General features: G+C 41.7%; 1 long non-coding RNA gene across 1 annotated transcript in view; it reads right to left on the bottom strand.

The window, feature by feature from the left end:
• The window catches only part of LOC144933742 (uncharacterized), a 28,362-nt gene extending 15,038 nt beyond the window's left edge, over positions 1-13,324 (bottom strand). Inside the window, exon 1 of the long non-coding RNA XR_013637087.1 lies at positions 13,228-13,324. This is a non-coding gene — a long non-coding RNA (uncharacterized LOC144933742). The remainder of the gene's footprint in view (positions 1-13,227) is intronic.
• Positions 13,325-16,091: the final 2,767 nt, after the last annotated feature.

Here is a 16,091-nt window from a genome sequence, read left to right as displayed (position 1 = left end):
AAATACCCTCCACCACTGGCACAGAGTTAACGATCTGTATATATACTTTTTTGTTGTAAATATGCAATTTTAATATCTCCAATTATTTAGCAGCTAACTCAGAATTTGCTTCACTGTTGTAATTCAGTGTGATATTTTAGTAAAAGTAGCATACGCTGCTTTTTGGGATATTCTAGTTAAAACAAAAATACGTACAAATACATACTAAAATACATAAACAAAATATTCCCTCAATTACCCATTATGTGAACTGCATTGTACCAAAAGAATGTTTTGCCTGTACGGTATAGTACTGTACTGTGCTGCTTTTGGGTTAGAGCGGCCTCTATTGTTTACATAAAACAGAACATACCAACTATATTTTGTTATCAGAGACGTGTGTATTTGTAAAAAAAACAGATGATCACATACAGTAAGCACGCACACACTGCTGTCCTGACAACTTCATATTGCACAAAGACTGCGTAGCTTAGACCACCGACACATTGTCCCACCTGGAGTAATAGCACATTCAATGAAACGTGTGTCGTAGCGCAGGACCCACGTGTAGAATAGTTTGCTTTCACATCGTTATTTTGTGCAGGGGCGCTATTATGGGATATGTGGCAGTGTAACGCGACACATATGGGCTCAGTCGGCCACAAGGGGGCCCCCGAATCAACAGACAAAATGTAAAACGGCATTAAAAAATATTTTAGAAATCATTAATTTATCTGCGGTCTACCATGGATGAAGCCCGATGAACGCATCTGGCTATCATATAAATAGAGCTTAAAGGAAATCCGAGACCGATGGGCCGGTATGAAAGCAAGTTATAGCCAACATAATATTGAATACAGGGTTAAATAATCCGTAGCAATTTCAGTCAAGTGAGTCAGAAGAAAGGAGGGGGGCCCGGTGACTTTGTGCAACAATTAGAAGCCAACTCGCCCCTTTCAGAGACCAACGAAATTTGTTCGCACGGAGTGTGCTCCATTGTGTCTTAAAATTGGTCCATGACATGCATCGCACAATTTGGTGAGCCCCCTTTGTGACCGCTTCCATAACCCTTCAGCTTCCACATTATGCAGTGCAAAACAGCATTACTTAAATTGTCCGTTTTTGTCATTTATATAAAAAAAGACTTTACTTTCGCTGAGGTATTCAATGTAAAATATGCACACTGGCAAAGGTGAATGCGGTTCACGCATATTTTATGTACGCTCGGCACATTTTTTTTAGAAAGTGGGTTCACTTTTAACAGCGTTGGTGCCAGACCGTTGGGGGCCTTAAGCAGAAATGATTGCTGGCTGTGTTACGTGCCGACAAATATGATATGCTGAACAAGCTATATAACTTAATAATATCACAATAGTGTGAAATATTTAAGGTAATAACGGCATTAAAATTATGTTATCGTATTTGTATTAGTCTTAATCGAATAATAGCTTTTTAAAATAATTTCTTTGAAGTAATCTGAATTCGAGCTGATATTTGGTGCACCCCTAATTTTAAATTAATCCGGGGCCGCCTTTACTCCTTTGAGCCCTAAACTTGTGCTTAGTCTGCTTTTTCTTAGCACAGGTCACTGAGTAGAGTGGAAAATAATGCCTGCCTGAGCAGAAACTTCATAACCCAACTAAGCAAGCCCTCTCTGGCACACACTTTCCACAGGGGAACTCAGGCCGTTCCAAATTGACATTTACAACTCTTTAACCACATGCAATGTCTTTGGTATGCATTGTAAAAATAAACGATGTTCTACTTTACCATTGCTTTACAGCAATGCCAACCCAGAATCTCATTCGTGCCAGCTCAGTGTTCTAACTATTAAACTTGACTAAAACTATTTTTTTTATTTTACCAGGTAACGCTCTCTGAGTTATATAGCTCTTTTTCTCAGAAGTGACCTGTCCACAAATGATAGCTCAACGAAGTGGTTTATCAAGTGGATATTTATAGCAGCCAATACCGTAAGCGTACGTTTCGAAATGTCGAGGGAAAAACCAGAGGACCCTAAGAAAAATCCACGCGACCACGGAGAGAGAGAAAGCAAACTCCAAATATACAGGCATCAGGGTCTGGATCAAACCCACGACCAGGCGAGGTAGTTAACATCTCGCCACCGTGGCACCCACTCCTGAGCCACCCAGCTACCTCTGGGTGACATTTCATTTCTAAACCTCAAGGGGAATGGCTTTGCTGAATTCTTTTTTCCAGCCCTGAAACAGATGGAGAGAGCAACGCACGATGGTCGGCAAGAGTCTTCCCTTCTCAAGAGGTTATATGTCTAAAAATATGGCCGGATTAAATGGTATTAAGCTAGATTGGGACAACTTCCCATGGAAATTGCTTTTATTCTAATATCCATAAAAAAAAATCTGTAAAAAGCACACCTGGTGACTCACTACGCAGATTCTGGTGATACATAACAACTTGAATCAGAGTCTTTGTTCTGAGTGCAAAAATTGTAGGTGGCATATGCTGTAGTCAATGTTGAGACCTGCAAAATATATTCCATATTGGAAAAGGTAACCCAAGTAGCAGCAATTATAGTAGGGTCGTCAAGTTAATATATTCAAAACTAGCTTTACTACCCAGCTTCACCCGGGACTTGGATTCACCACTGCCGGCCGCCTTTGTCTCCCCAGTGGCGATGTTGACACACCACACCACTTACTCGTTCGAGGCTGAGTCGACCTAGGGGAGGGCCCAGGACCGGTTCAAATAATCGTCACTGGCCTTGAGCGGGAATCGAACTCGGGTCGCCGGGTTCAAAGTGCAGCGCGCTAACCACTACACTACAATGTGTTACGCTTCCATATGCGCGGGTCACGTGACAGATTTGACGTCACAGCTCACATGCCGTGCAAAAAATATCTGCATTATTGAGCTCCACCCCCCCCCCCCCAAAACGTGTATTTTTATAATTTTTGCATGGTGTACAGTCTGCAAAGTACCCACATGGCAAATTTCAAGTTTGCTGCATGTCGGGAAGTACGCTAGAGATTTTGAACAGACACACATACACAACTTTGCAATTTATATATATGGAGATGTAGGGCAGTGCTTTTTTCCATTTTTGACCCTGAGCTAATGGTCGAAAGTCCACATTCCTATTACGGATACTTGTCTCTCCACTGTTGATTTCATACCTCAGTAAATGAACACTATGCTTGCCACCACTTCCCCCATGTGCTTACATAGACAGACACAAACAACCTTCATTCCAAATAATTTATTCACCTGATTTTTCTCGAGTATTTTCGTCTTTGTTATGGAAGAAAAACATCTAATTAGATATTTTTTTCATCACTTGAGAGTAAAAAAAGAATACTGAATATTTCACACCTCCTAAAAAGGCTTAAACTGTAAATCATGGTATGCTTTAATTAGTACCATATTGCACATTTACCAACCCATTGCTAGACATTACTGGTTGCATTACATGGTCAAGACATACATCGACATGTTTGTATATAAATAGATATATCGTTTTAATAACTCATTCAAATTAAATGAATGGGCTAATGAAACGTGGGCTAACGAAATGAACAAAATTGCACAAAAACATACAGAAAAAATAAACACAAATGTGATTTTAAAAAAACCGGCCAATAAAAAAAAAATTCTTGAATCCAAATCGTGATAAGTAATGAAACCTCTGGGGGTTCGGATGATTACGTGTCAACTGATCGCAGATAAGTGGTTAGATCTTATTTTACGCAAGCCACGATCGGTAAACATGGCCTCGCTACATACCGACCCAAGTGAAGGATTCAGAACAACTCACCCCGCTTCATTGCTACCGAAATAAATCAAAATGATCGCACTCTCTTGGATGTCCTGATACAACCATCGTCATTTTTTAGCGAATACATTTTGTTCCAGTAAACTGAAATAAAACTTCTGTCCTTTTAATTGCATTTGTCGAGATAACGTATAGATACTTTTTCAAACTGTCTGTATAATATAATAATATCAGTTGTATATAGCGTCGTTCATCCAATTGCATCTCACAACGCTGTACAAAAATTACATACTCAATCACATGAACGGCTAAATCCTATTCGCAGCAATTATTGACTGAATGGAATCCTCAAACAATTTACATGAATAAAACAAATAAAGACATGGTATAACAATAACAGGCCAATTTTTGTTATATATATAAGCTGTGGCATTCAAACGGCTTTGTAAAGCCTGATACCCAATGACCTGAGCACATTGTTGTAGAAATTGAATTGTCCCTATTGGTAAAAGCCCAATATGTGCTGCCATCTGAAAGCATTGATACCATCTCCTTAAATGCAGTGCGCAAGGGGGTCATAGATATGAGGCCCTGATTTAATTCTGCTATGTAATAGGACGGTGTTTTTCTTGTGTGCAATGTCAAATCCTACGCCTAACACGGGTCACGGTGTGAGATACAAACCTATACTTATATTATCATAAACAGCCTTGGTCATATGAGGACACAGACATGTGGTTGGTCAATGCTGAGCAATGTTGAGCCCCTTCTTGCACGCAATTTGAAACCGCATGGCATTGCGGATGAGTGTGTACACAGCTGACAGTGATTTTTTGCAATTTTACGAAACTATGTTTCATAGAATTTCGAAATTCAAAGGCTCACTGTTCAATTTCATCACAGTTTGCCTTCTCAGGCTGCACAGAACTTGCAGCATCATACAAACCTTGTATTTATCCAACAACTAGATTTTTTAATATACAATGCTTTACTGTATATCTCCCCTCCACCCACCACCACCACCTCCAAAGAAATATCTGAATATCACATTCAGAGTTGTTTAAAAATGGAAACATAAATACTTCATCATGTGAATGTTAAATCTCATCGATGGTTGATCAAAGGAAGTACATCAGTAGTAATAACCAGTTGCAAGCTGCATCTGAGGTAGGCGCACATCACACTTTGATGATTGAGTAACATCAATCAATATTATGGATGTATTGATGGATCGATTCAACTACTTATAGAGCATCTTCGTCGTGTGTGTACTGCGATCACGTTAAACCTCCAGTCACGAGAGGTCACTATATTCACTCCAATGTTTAGAACACGATTATATATTATTCAAATCAAAACAATTAATTGTGAATATTCATGGCATCGCAAGGAAGATGGAATTATGGGGGTGGGGGGGGCAACACTAAACACATGCCTCAGACAAAAAACGCGTGGCAGCAGTATGTACAAATTGTGCACAGATAATACGCGTCCACAATTATGGAGCAATTCCTCTATTTCTTTGTGTGTTGTATTTATGATTGGTCAACACTCAAATAAGAATGAAGAGAGCCATTCATAAATTGAACAGCAAGTCAGATTTTGATTGAAAGCTTTCGTGACTGCAGGGATTCATATTCTTGGTTCTTTCGGTAAAGTCACGTAGAAGGGAAACAATAAAATAATACAAAATATAAAACATATTGAGGGTTGTTTTGCCTATTACTGAATTCGAAAAAAAAATGCCCCTTCTTGTTACTTTGGTTGCCGACGCCTAGTTCTGAGTGGTGATCATCTCACTGTTAGTGGCATTGAGCCAGTGACAGCAATTCCACATTATTAGGGCTGAGCCGCCGTTGATGTCCCACCGTGTGATTAAGCACAGAGGCGGACGATGACGAGACAACCAGCGACTTATATGTGCACTTGAATTCCTACCTTTTGTGAGTCGAGTGCTCCTCCACAGCAACCATTTGGCACTACGGACTTGTACAGACCCTTGTTTGCTCATCCACTCTCAGAAGATGTCGTGCAGTGTGGGAAATGGGGGTTATATGACCAAATATAGTGTGAGTTGGTGAAGGGAAGAGCAATAAAATGTTGGGGGCATAGCTCGGTACAAACGTTGATTTTTGCTGCACTGCCATCTGCTGTCCATCACAAAGCACTACAGGTGTTCACTCGTTCAAACACTGAGCCAAGGCTCAACGCGATTGAGCTTCCAAACATTTGGAAAGACGGAGGTGCACATCTTAAGCCACAATGTGAAACCCATCTGCCGACTAATGTCCTACCGAACCGTTGTCTCGTTATGCCAAAACAAATATTCTGTTTACATGAAACTGATACGGTTAGAGTATGAAAAAAATAAGGATAGGGTTTATCCGTTTTGGCAATGAAACAGGTGGTCGGATGTTCAAACACCAAATAGAAGTCTTTTGCAAGGAATCATGTCTGCATTAACCACACGTACTTGTGGTGAACATGCAAACAAAACACATGCTCTGATAATTACATATGCGCCGTCTTTGAAACTGTTTGGTATACACCAGGGATATGCACTATCAGGACATTTATAGCTCGGGGTGAGCAGCTACAACGATACTGGCAAGGAAGGTCCCATGTTGGTTTAATTATAATGCACAATCAGTTGAGCTGAAGGGAAATTGCATACAAAATAACAATCACAGAGTTTGTGCTCACGATTTCAGACCAGGTGTGAGAACGAAAAACTATTTAAACTTCGCTGGCTTAGAAATTGCAGTTTCGCTTATGAAATGCACACAGCGCCCCATAGTGGACAAAGCAGAGCAAACACCACTGCTGAGGGGCGGGTGCAGTACAGAAGATGTTATCATTCCTTGATTCATCGATTAAAGTGGACTTTTGAGCACATTGTATATGCATCGAAAAAAACTCAACAACGTTGTCAATAACAATGCCTTAAAGGAAAAAAAATATATATAACAAGTAACCTTGATTTGAAGCTTTCGTGACAGCAGGAATCCATACTCTTTGGTTCTTTCGGTAAAGTCACGTGGGTAGAAAAAATAATAGATCACGACGTTTCAATCGCAACGCAAGCAATCGTCATCAGGCGGAAGAAAGAGGTAATCTGCTGATGCAGGCTGCTTTTCAAGGTTCGAGATGGGCGTAGCCCCAGAGTCATAAACGAAGTGTGGGGGGGCTAGTGATGTTAAAGTGAGACATTTGCATGTAAATGTACTGTGTAAATGTGATTGGCATGTCAATGTAAGCTCGCAGCGCGCCGTCACATCGAGGACTGCATGTAAACGTAAGATCGGTTTTCAGCGCAGAGTCACATCGGAGAAATTTGCATGCAAATGTACTATGTAAACGTGATTAGCATGTCAATGTGTAATAAACGACTTCCACGACGATTGTTGCAAGAGTGCTTCTTTATTAACTGGAGTACTATACAGCTCCTCTCCTTCCCTCTCTGGGTAATTTCCCTTCTCACAACGCCATGGACGAGGCGTCTCTCTCCGGTCCACCAGCGTGGTTCACTCCGCTCCCCCAGTCTCCAGTCTCGCCGATGGCTGGCGGCGTGCCGGAGAGAAGAGGCAAGTTTCACTGGGGAACCCGCCACGTGGTCGGTGGCGAAGAGAGGAGATGACGAGCAGTGACGCAGTCTGGACCCCAGGCTCCCCACACCGACCCCGAATCCTTCCCTGCGCCTGCTTATATTTTCCCCGGCGGAGCTAGGCTCCGCCTCTAGCCATGCCCCTTCGTGGAACCTTCCCGATGCAGTCCTCGATGTGACGGCGCGCTGCGAGCTTACATTGACATGCCAATCACATTTACACAGCACATTTACATGCAAATTTCTCACTTTAACATCACTAGCCCCCCCTACTTTGTTTATGACTCTGGGGCTACGCCCATCTCTAATTTTGCCTGCATCAGCAGCTTCCCTCCTCCTTCTTCCGCCTGATGACGATTGCTTGCGTTGCGATCGAAACATCTTGATCTATTATTTTTCTACCTACGTGACTTTACTGAAAGAACCAAAGAGTATAACAGGTAACGTTTCATGCAATTACCCTTCTTCATAGCACATCAGAGAGATGCATGGGATAAGAGTTTGACACTGCACTTTACAGCTTTGGGCCTGATAAGAATTACATTAACAAGAAATAATTATGATGACCAGATGTTTATTGTCATATGAACAGTGTATCTTCCCGTTTTAAGGCTGTGTGATTGACAAATGTGTTGAGATTTTTTGTTATTTGTGTGCCAATGCCAATGCAGAATAAACCAAGTTTGTTTTATATATGCGTTGGATCACGTATGGAAAACATTTGATTTTGGTTTCGTGTAGTAATTCATTATTATTTATAAAAATAGGTCTTTGTCAATCCACTACTGGATGAAGGCCTCCCTCCACAAACCGTGTTGGTCATAGGGGTCGTTTGACCATACTTCACCACATTAGTCATTTGGGGTTGGTGAAGGGAGTAGAGGAGAGGGCCCATAAGCTCTGTGCTGTTATTTTTTAAATACCAATTATACGTCTCAATTATATTAAGTGCGTAATGATCCAGCGCCCGGTGAGTTTCAACTCTTTAAACAGTTTCTATTTGATTTAAAAAAAAAATTATTTGACCAGGTTAGGACCACTAAGCTAAATAACTCTTTTTCAGAAGCGACCTGGCCACAAATGATAGCTCAACAATGTGGCTTACCATGTCGAATTTTCCATAATAGAGGTTTTTTTTGGTTTATATCGCATACATATAAATGTTGTTAAATCCACCACCACCCGACACAGCCAATTAGTAAGGTTTGTCATGTAAATGAAGTGGCTCAACGCGCGCATATTCGAGAACGGCTGCATATCCGCGCTCGGCAGCCAGAAGGGGCGGTTGGTGAGCATCATCATGGGAACGTCAAGAGCAGCCAGTGTCAGGATGACCGTTGGGGTAATTCCGTTGGGGTAAACAAGGGGTAGAGGTGGACCGGAATTCAAAAGACGGGTATCTGCCAATCATAGAGGGATCTTCTGGAGAATGTTCTGGAAGGGGTCACGAGGGATATATAAAACGGGCAAAACGAGCCCGAGGGGGCAGTACGATGAAGACAGAAGACAAGAGAAGCTGAAGCCGGACCCGCCAAGCTAGTTAGAGTAGTCTTGGGCGAGAGTAGTCCTGTGTGGACCTGGGTAGGCTAGGATAGGGTCGCTAGGGGAAAGCGCAGTCCATACGTCGGCACGCTTGACCCCCGCGGCTGCCATGGTGTCAACCCGCTGAGACAGCGAGACACGGCAGCCGAGAGGGGTGAGGAAAGGAGAGTATATTCTTGGTTTTTCGGTAAAGTCACGTAGAAGGGAAATAATAAAATAATAGAAAAATAAAACAATAAAAATTCTCACGACGTTTCGACTCATCATCATCAGGTGTGAAATCCACAGCAAGAAAATGTTCTTGCTGTGGATTTCACACCTGATGATGATTGCTTGTATTGCAGTCGAAACGTCGTGAACATTTTTATTGGTTGATATTTATATTATTTTATTATTTCCCTTCTATGTGACTTTACCGAAAGAACTAAGAATATGAATCCCTGCAATCACGAAAGCTTTAAATCAAAATTGAAAGGAGAGCCGGATAGGGATGCGGCGAGTGAGGGGGCGAGTGACGGAGCGAATGAGCGACGGACGGCGGATCCTCGGCATAACTAAAACAAGTGTTATATAAACAGACTGTAATAAAGTGGCCCGGGAAGAAGACAGGAAGTTGTCTGCCTTTATTTACAACACTACATAAACAAAAAATGCCAATTCGTTACTAGTACAGCACACCGGTGTGTTGGAGAGTAAATCCACAGCATTCGAGTATGACGTTTTGCCAGTAATTACAACTAGCAGCAGGCAAAGGCAACATGTTAAACATGTCTAAATTATAGCAGCCAAATACTCCAAACGCATGCTTTTAAATTTGGAGGGAAAAATCGGATAAACCGGACAAAAATCCACACGACCACAAAGAAAACATGCAAACTCCAAATATACAGGCGTCAGGGTCAGGATCGAACCCACAACCTCCTTGATACCAGGCGAGGTAGTTAACTTCTCGCCACCGCAGAGAGGTAGTGAATTGTAATTCAGGGCTGTTATTCGATTTCAAAATTACGTGTCATTGGTCTAATTTTTTTTCATCATCTTGCTTGCATTGCTTTCATTTCATTCTATCTTGGATTAACATAAATGCAATGTTATCACATAATTTAAATCTATTGTCATGAATCAACAAACATCAGTTCTTACACATGTGATTTCGTGCGTGTGTCACGAGCCTTAATTGATATTAATAACGCAATCCAGCTGCTGGATGCGATACATTTATAACACATTTGCCATGGTCCAGAGCGACTGCAAAATAGCTCATCACACAGGTTTTGAAATTAGCATTCAACCAATCCAAAAATGCAATTAGTGATACCATTTTCGGAGGAATTATGAATGACAACTCATTATATTACTGTGATGCACTGTAACAATTATTACTCGTTAGAACCTAATTGTCACATCAAGAAAATGCATTCCACCCACAATCGGAGGGGGCAAAGCTGCAATGCTTTTCAGTTAGGAGAAAAAGCTAATTTTCCCCCCGAAATTATTGTTCCCTATATTATACTATTACAATATTAGCACTAACTTTAATGAGACTATATGCTAATTTGCATCAAATATGATCAAATGTGCACACAAATATAGTCATATTAGTCTGTTGGTGCTGTCATTGCCAAAGTGAACATATTTCATATTGGAGGGCGTGCACGTGCAACTCGAGCTTCTGGTCACCATAGCAACAATGAGTGTGGTGTCCGCATTCGTGACAAAAGATGGAGATTAAAAAGGGCATCCTGCCATTGCTGAGCATTGTAAAACAAATTCTAATTATGCTGATGGATGAATTATTCATATATTTTGCCGAATAATATCATCATATCATTCTTACACAGCTCTTTGAATTAAACGACGCACGAAGCTAATGAATCTGCATATTCAAGCTAAGGATTCATAGATAACATGACTGACGTAGCCTTATGTCCCATAGGGGATGATGAGGAGTAAGTAACATGACTGAACCAACATGGTAAAAAACACTTTCAAATATTGTTGACATGGCAAACACAGTAACATTTGATGAATGTGGCATTGCCGTTCGTTTCTTTAGCCGTGTGTAATTATGATGTACAATGTTCCCACAATATTTATTAACACAATGCTGATACTGTATATGTGTTTTAATCTCTGCTTGCAGGGATTATTGCACTTCACAATGCACCTCCGATTAGCACGGTTGGCTACGTAGGGTGCAAGATACGTTCAACATACATACGAGCTGGTGACCTAATTTAAATTCCCAGCCACATCCTACATCGCTGATGAGTGAACACATGAACCTGTATCATGCAACTTCCTCCCCTCACCATCGCCCACTAACCACTGAAATAGTGTGTGGTCAAAACTCATAATATGTGACGTGCCTCCGTCCAGCATTGGATTGACAACGGCTGATATTGTTATTATAAATAGTATTTATTATTTTTCTATGAATGCTGTTGGTCTAAAATGTGTCTTTCTTCAACATTGAGGCAAATAAAAAATAGAAAAACATATTTAAATTAGTTACCATGCACATTGAAACAATGCAATTTAAATGCCCATTCTGAAATTGCATAACGTCAAGTCATTCATTGCACACTGCTATGAGCTAAACAAACTCTGAGAAAGACAACATATTTCATCACATACTGAGATTGTACTTATGCGGTGTTTTATATTAGACCAGTTAGCAATTCTAAAAGGAATAAATCAACATAGGATTCGTGAAAAATAAAAAGACAACCTACCCATCCTTTGAAGATGCAGTTCCCTCTGTGATGCATACAGTACACCACCAAGGAAGAACGATTCTATTTTACACCAATGAACCCTGACTTTAAATGTCAAGTGTTCCATATCTCAGAGCCCTGATGTGATTGACCATCTCCACGTACGAGTCGGGCGAGTAAATGTATTTATTTATTTTTATTTTTAATGTGACGGCTCTTTCCTCCTGTTTATGTGCACAAACAACGAACGCAACGCTTACCTAACAATGACCACACCAGCAGAAAAATATAACTTACCAGTGTGTTCTACAAATAGTCACATGGAATTTGCATTCTGCTTTTAACAAACTCGATTATGGAATTTTCCACGCAGTCATATGTTATGACAAAATACCAAACGAGCTGTCACGTAAAGATTTTTTAAAAAATATTGTATTGTTAGCAAAAAACAAAAATCATATTTTAGTAATGTTATTAGAGTACTGTGCTTATTAACAAATCACCCGAAAGGTGCCTGATCTCATCAGATCTCAGAGTCTAAGCAAGTTTAAGGCTGGATGGGCGATCATCGTGCATTGACGGCTGTTGTGGACTGGAGTATTATGCGGTGGGTAGCAAAGAGAAGTGCAGCAAAACCCATATTAATGATTCCCCGTCTATCCTCCCCACATTTAACAACCCACACTGACCAGCGTAGCGAAGTATGGCCAAATAACCGTCATGACTCGCACGTCATAGGGAGACCCTCGGCCAACAGTGGATTAACAAACATGTACATTAGAGTACTGTATAAAATCTTCTTGGTTCTTTCGGTAAAGTCACGTAGAAGGGAAGTAATAAAATAATAAAATAAAACATAATAAAATAATTCTCACAACGTTTCGGCCACAACGCAAGCAGCCGTCCTCAGGTGAAGACCAGGTCTGTCGGGGAGACAGCGTCACCTGAGGACGGCTGCTTGCGTTGTGGCCGAAACGTCGTGAGAATTATTTTATTATGTTTTATTTTTATTATTTTATTACTTCCCTTCTACGTGACTTTACCGAAAGAACCAAGAAGATGAATCCCTGCAGTCACGAAAGCTTTAAATAGAAAATACTACTAATCAAAGTCAGCAGCAACCCCACCTAAGAACGCCTTCTGCATAAGCTACTCTGCATTAGTGAAAACACATGGTGTGCCATTTCGTCAAAAATATATAAAATGTAAGTGATATTTTTGAGACTTTTCTTTATTTGTATTTTTTTTAAATGTAACCCAAATTATAATGAACACAATATCATTATGCATGCTTAAATAAGATCATTAGCCCCAACCTAAATTATTCCACCTTGCAGGGCATAAAGTTAGTTTATCGCATGCATGGAAGAAGGGAACATTTACACTCACGAAAACTATTTACTGGTATATAAACTAGACAAAGGTAATTAAAACCACAATGTACATCTTAACTTTAGATAATATTTTCATAGTAACTTTAATACAGTAGTTGAATAACAATGTTAACTCAATAGAAACTTAGCATGATTGCAGCTGCCAACAAGTTATAAACAAGGCTCCAAATATACATCTGTATTACATTTAAATTACAATATATATGTATCCACATAATTCATTTTAATTGTGATGAATACCTTTGTCTGCAGAGAAGATATTGCCAGGTCTGGGCGCTTGCAAGTCCCAACAGCAATGCAAGCACCAGCAGACAGATGAACACACCTCCACATACGTCTACCCCACCATCCTCCAAAAACCCACTCCCACCTCCAAACCCACCCCCACCATTCCCATCAACAAAACCCACACCCACCACCAAATCCACCCCCACCACTCCTATCAATAAACCCAGCCCCATCACTCCTATCAACAAACCCAGCGCCACCACCGAACCCATCTCTGCCATCAAAACCACTGTCATCAACAAATCAAACCCACCACTTACTCTATCCCCACCATGAAACCCAACCACACCACCAAACCCAACTGCATCACCAAACTCAACACCACCCCAAACCCACCCCCACCACCAAACCCAACCTCCCAACTCACTCCCACCATAAAACCCAAACCCACCACCAAACCCAACCTCCCAACCCACTCCGACCATCAAACCCACGCACACCACCAAACCCAACCCTCTCAACTTAACACCACGATCAAATCCACCTCCATCACTTCTATTAACAAAACTACCTCCAAACCCAACGCCACCATAAAACTCACCCTCACCACTCCCATCAAAAAACCCCGCCATCAAACCTAACTCTACCACCAAAACCACTGTCAACAAATCAAACCCCACCATAAAACCCAACCCCACCACCGAATCCACCACTCACCACCACTCAACCCCACCACCAAAACCACTCCCATCAACAAATTTAACCCCGCCATAAAACCCACCCCCAGCATCAAATTCAACACCACAATAACACCCAATTGCAAAAACCCAATATTAACATAAAACGTACTCCAACAATAAAAGCAACCGTACCACGACACTTACTTCTATCATCAAACCCAACCCACCCCTACAAACATAAAATTAGCATCAAACCCCATTGCAACATCAAAACCATTTCTGACATCAATTCCAACCTTAACATCAAAGCCATCCACATGAAGTAAAGCTCAATTCCACAATGAAGCCCTACAACTCAAACAAACCACCCTGACCAAAAAATATCAAACGTATCGTAATCATTATTTTGATTATAATTTCAACTTGTAATACTATATTCACTGACTCTCTAAGAGAGAGACCAACTCAGAGGCACGAGGAGGAACCACAGACAAGTAGGAAAGGCAGCCCGCTGTTGCGCCAGCACCACATTTCGCCTAAGCTCTGTAGTCCTCTATGTATGAAGGTGCCGTCAGCCAAGCAATGAGTATTTACAAGTGCACCCAGAAAAAAACCCACGCGTGCGAGGGAGAAACACTCAATTCCATAAAGATGGAACTGGTGGAGTTCACATTTGCTGTTCCGCATGCTCCTGGCAAGCTAGGTTATGGCACCTCGACAGCCACGGGGAGGGAATTTCACTGGCTACGTACGGTGTGAAAGAAGTCAAACATACAGTACATATATACATTTGTGTGATCCACCAACACTTTAATTACAGGCGTGCACTACCACTGTCTGACCTGTCCAGTATGATTAGGGTATGCTCAAACGACTCGCATTATTGACAAACGTAGGGAGGCATTAATTTACCAAAGGTTTGATAATGGGATATGCATTATTATTTCCTATCAACAACCTTCACCATGAAGCACACTAACCAGTTCACTCTTGCAAATCAGAGGTCATTCTCGAAAATTAGAATATCCTGTTCTCTAGAGTTCTCACCTGGCTAAACAAACTACACCTGAACCACTAAACAACTCGCCCACCCCACCGAATCCACCCCCATCATCAAAGCCACACTCACGCAATGCACCCTTCACAACCCCCACCATAAAGTACAGCCAACCCTGCACAAAATTTAAAATACCCATCCTCTTTCCATAATAAGTCTAACACAAGCCCGTTCTCATCACCCAGACAAAATTCATCCTCACACCCTCACACATTCACCCTGACCCTATGTTGCAAAGCCACCCTAAACCTGTCACAAACCTAAAACAAATCCACCCTCGCAACCTCATAAACATCCCTCATAACCTCATTCTCTCACACAAGACCCATCACAAACCTACCCCTTCCGATTATCAACTCTCGCCTCCTTCCACCCGCGTCAGACAGGGTTATGAATCGAGGGGAATGAGGCGGATTAAAGACCGAGTTGGGGCCGGGGTGGAGGTTGATGGTACTGGAGAGGGATAAAGATTACGTGGCTTGACCGCAGTACGCTACTGTACTGTACATATGTAAATTCGCAGCCCTTGTCGCAATCCACTGCTACTCGAGAGCCTCCCCACGCCGCGTCGATCCGTGGGGAGGGGGGGGTTAAATAATGACATACTGGGTATTACACCACGCTGGTCAGTGAGGGTTGAAGGCGGGGAGCATGTGGGCACATAGAAGTACAGTGAAACAATGTAAGGACGTCGATTGTTTCTACTGTGACATGGGTCGCAGAAAATGGACGCTGACAAAATGGAACAAAATCTGAAAAAGTGGGCACAGAAGCATGGCCATGTGCATGCTCACACTGTGAAACAGAAAGAGGAAGCACGTGGGTTGGAGAACGTGCAAGTTCGAGACATCATATTGACTGCGTGGACAAGTCTTCTTCTTCTTCTATGGACAAGTGGGCTTAGAGGCAGGCCACGTAGTCCCTGGTCGAGGTCATCGACGGAATGGCAGGCAGGGGGGGACGGGTGAACACATCCGCATTTACGACCACCGTGGAGATTGAGCAATGAGAGGAGCTCACGTTCAGATACCTACATGGATTGTTACACCGCAGCACGAATCATCACGACGGCTTGGGAAGGGGTTCATCCAACAGTGGTGTGATCTAATTGCTGTGCTCAATTTGGGATAATACAGAGC

This window comes from Lampetra fluviatilis, chromosome 1 (genome assembly GCF_964198595.1).
Source record: "Lampetra fluviatilis chromosome 1, kcLamFluv1.1, whole genome shotgun sequence".
Taxonomy (NCBI): domain Eukaryota; kingdom Metazoa; phylum Chordata; class Hyperoartia; order Petromyzontiformes; family Petromyzontidae; genus Lampetra; species Lampetra fluviatilis.
The sequence above is the reverse complement of the archived record's forward strand: the minus strand, read 5'-3'. Positions and strand labels throughout refer to the sequence as shown.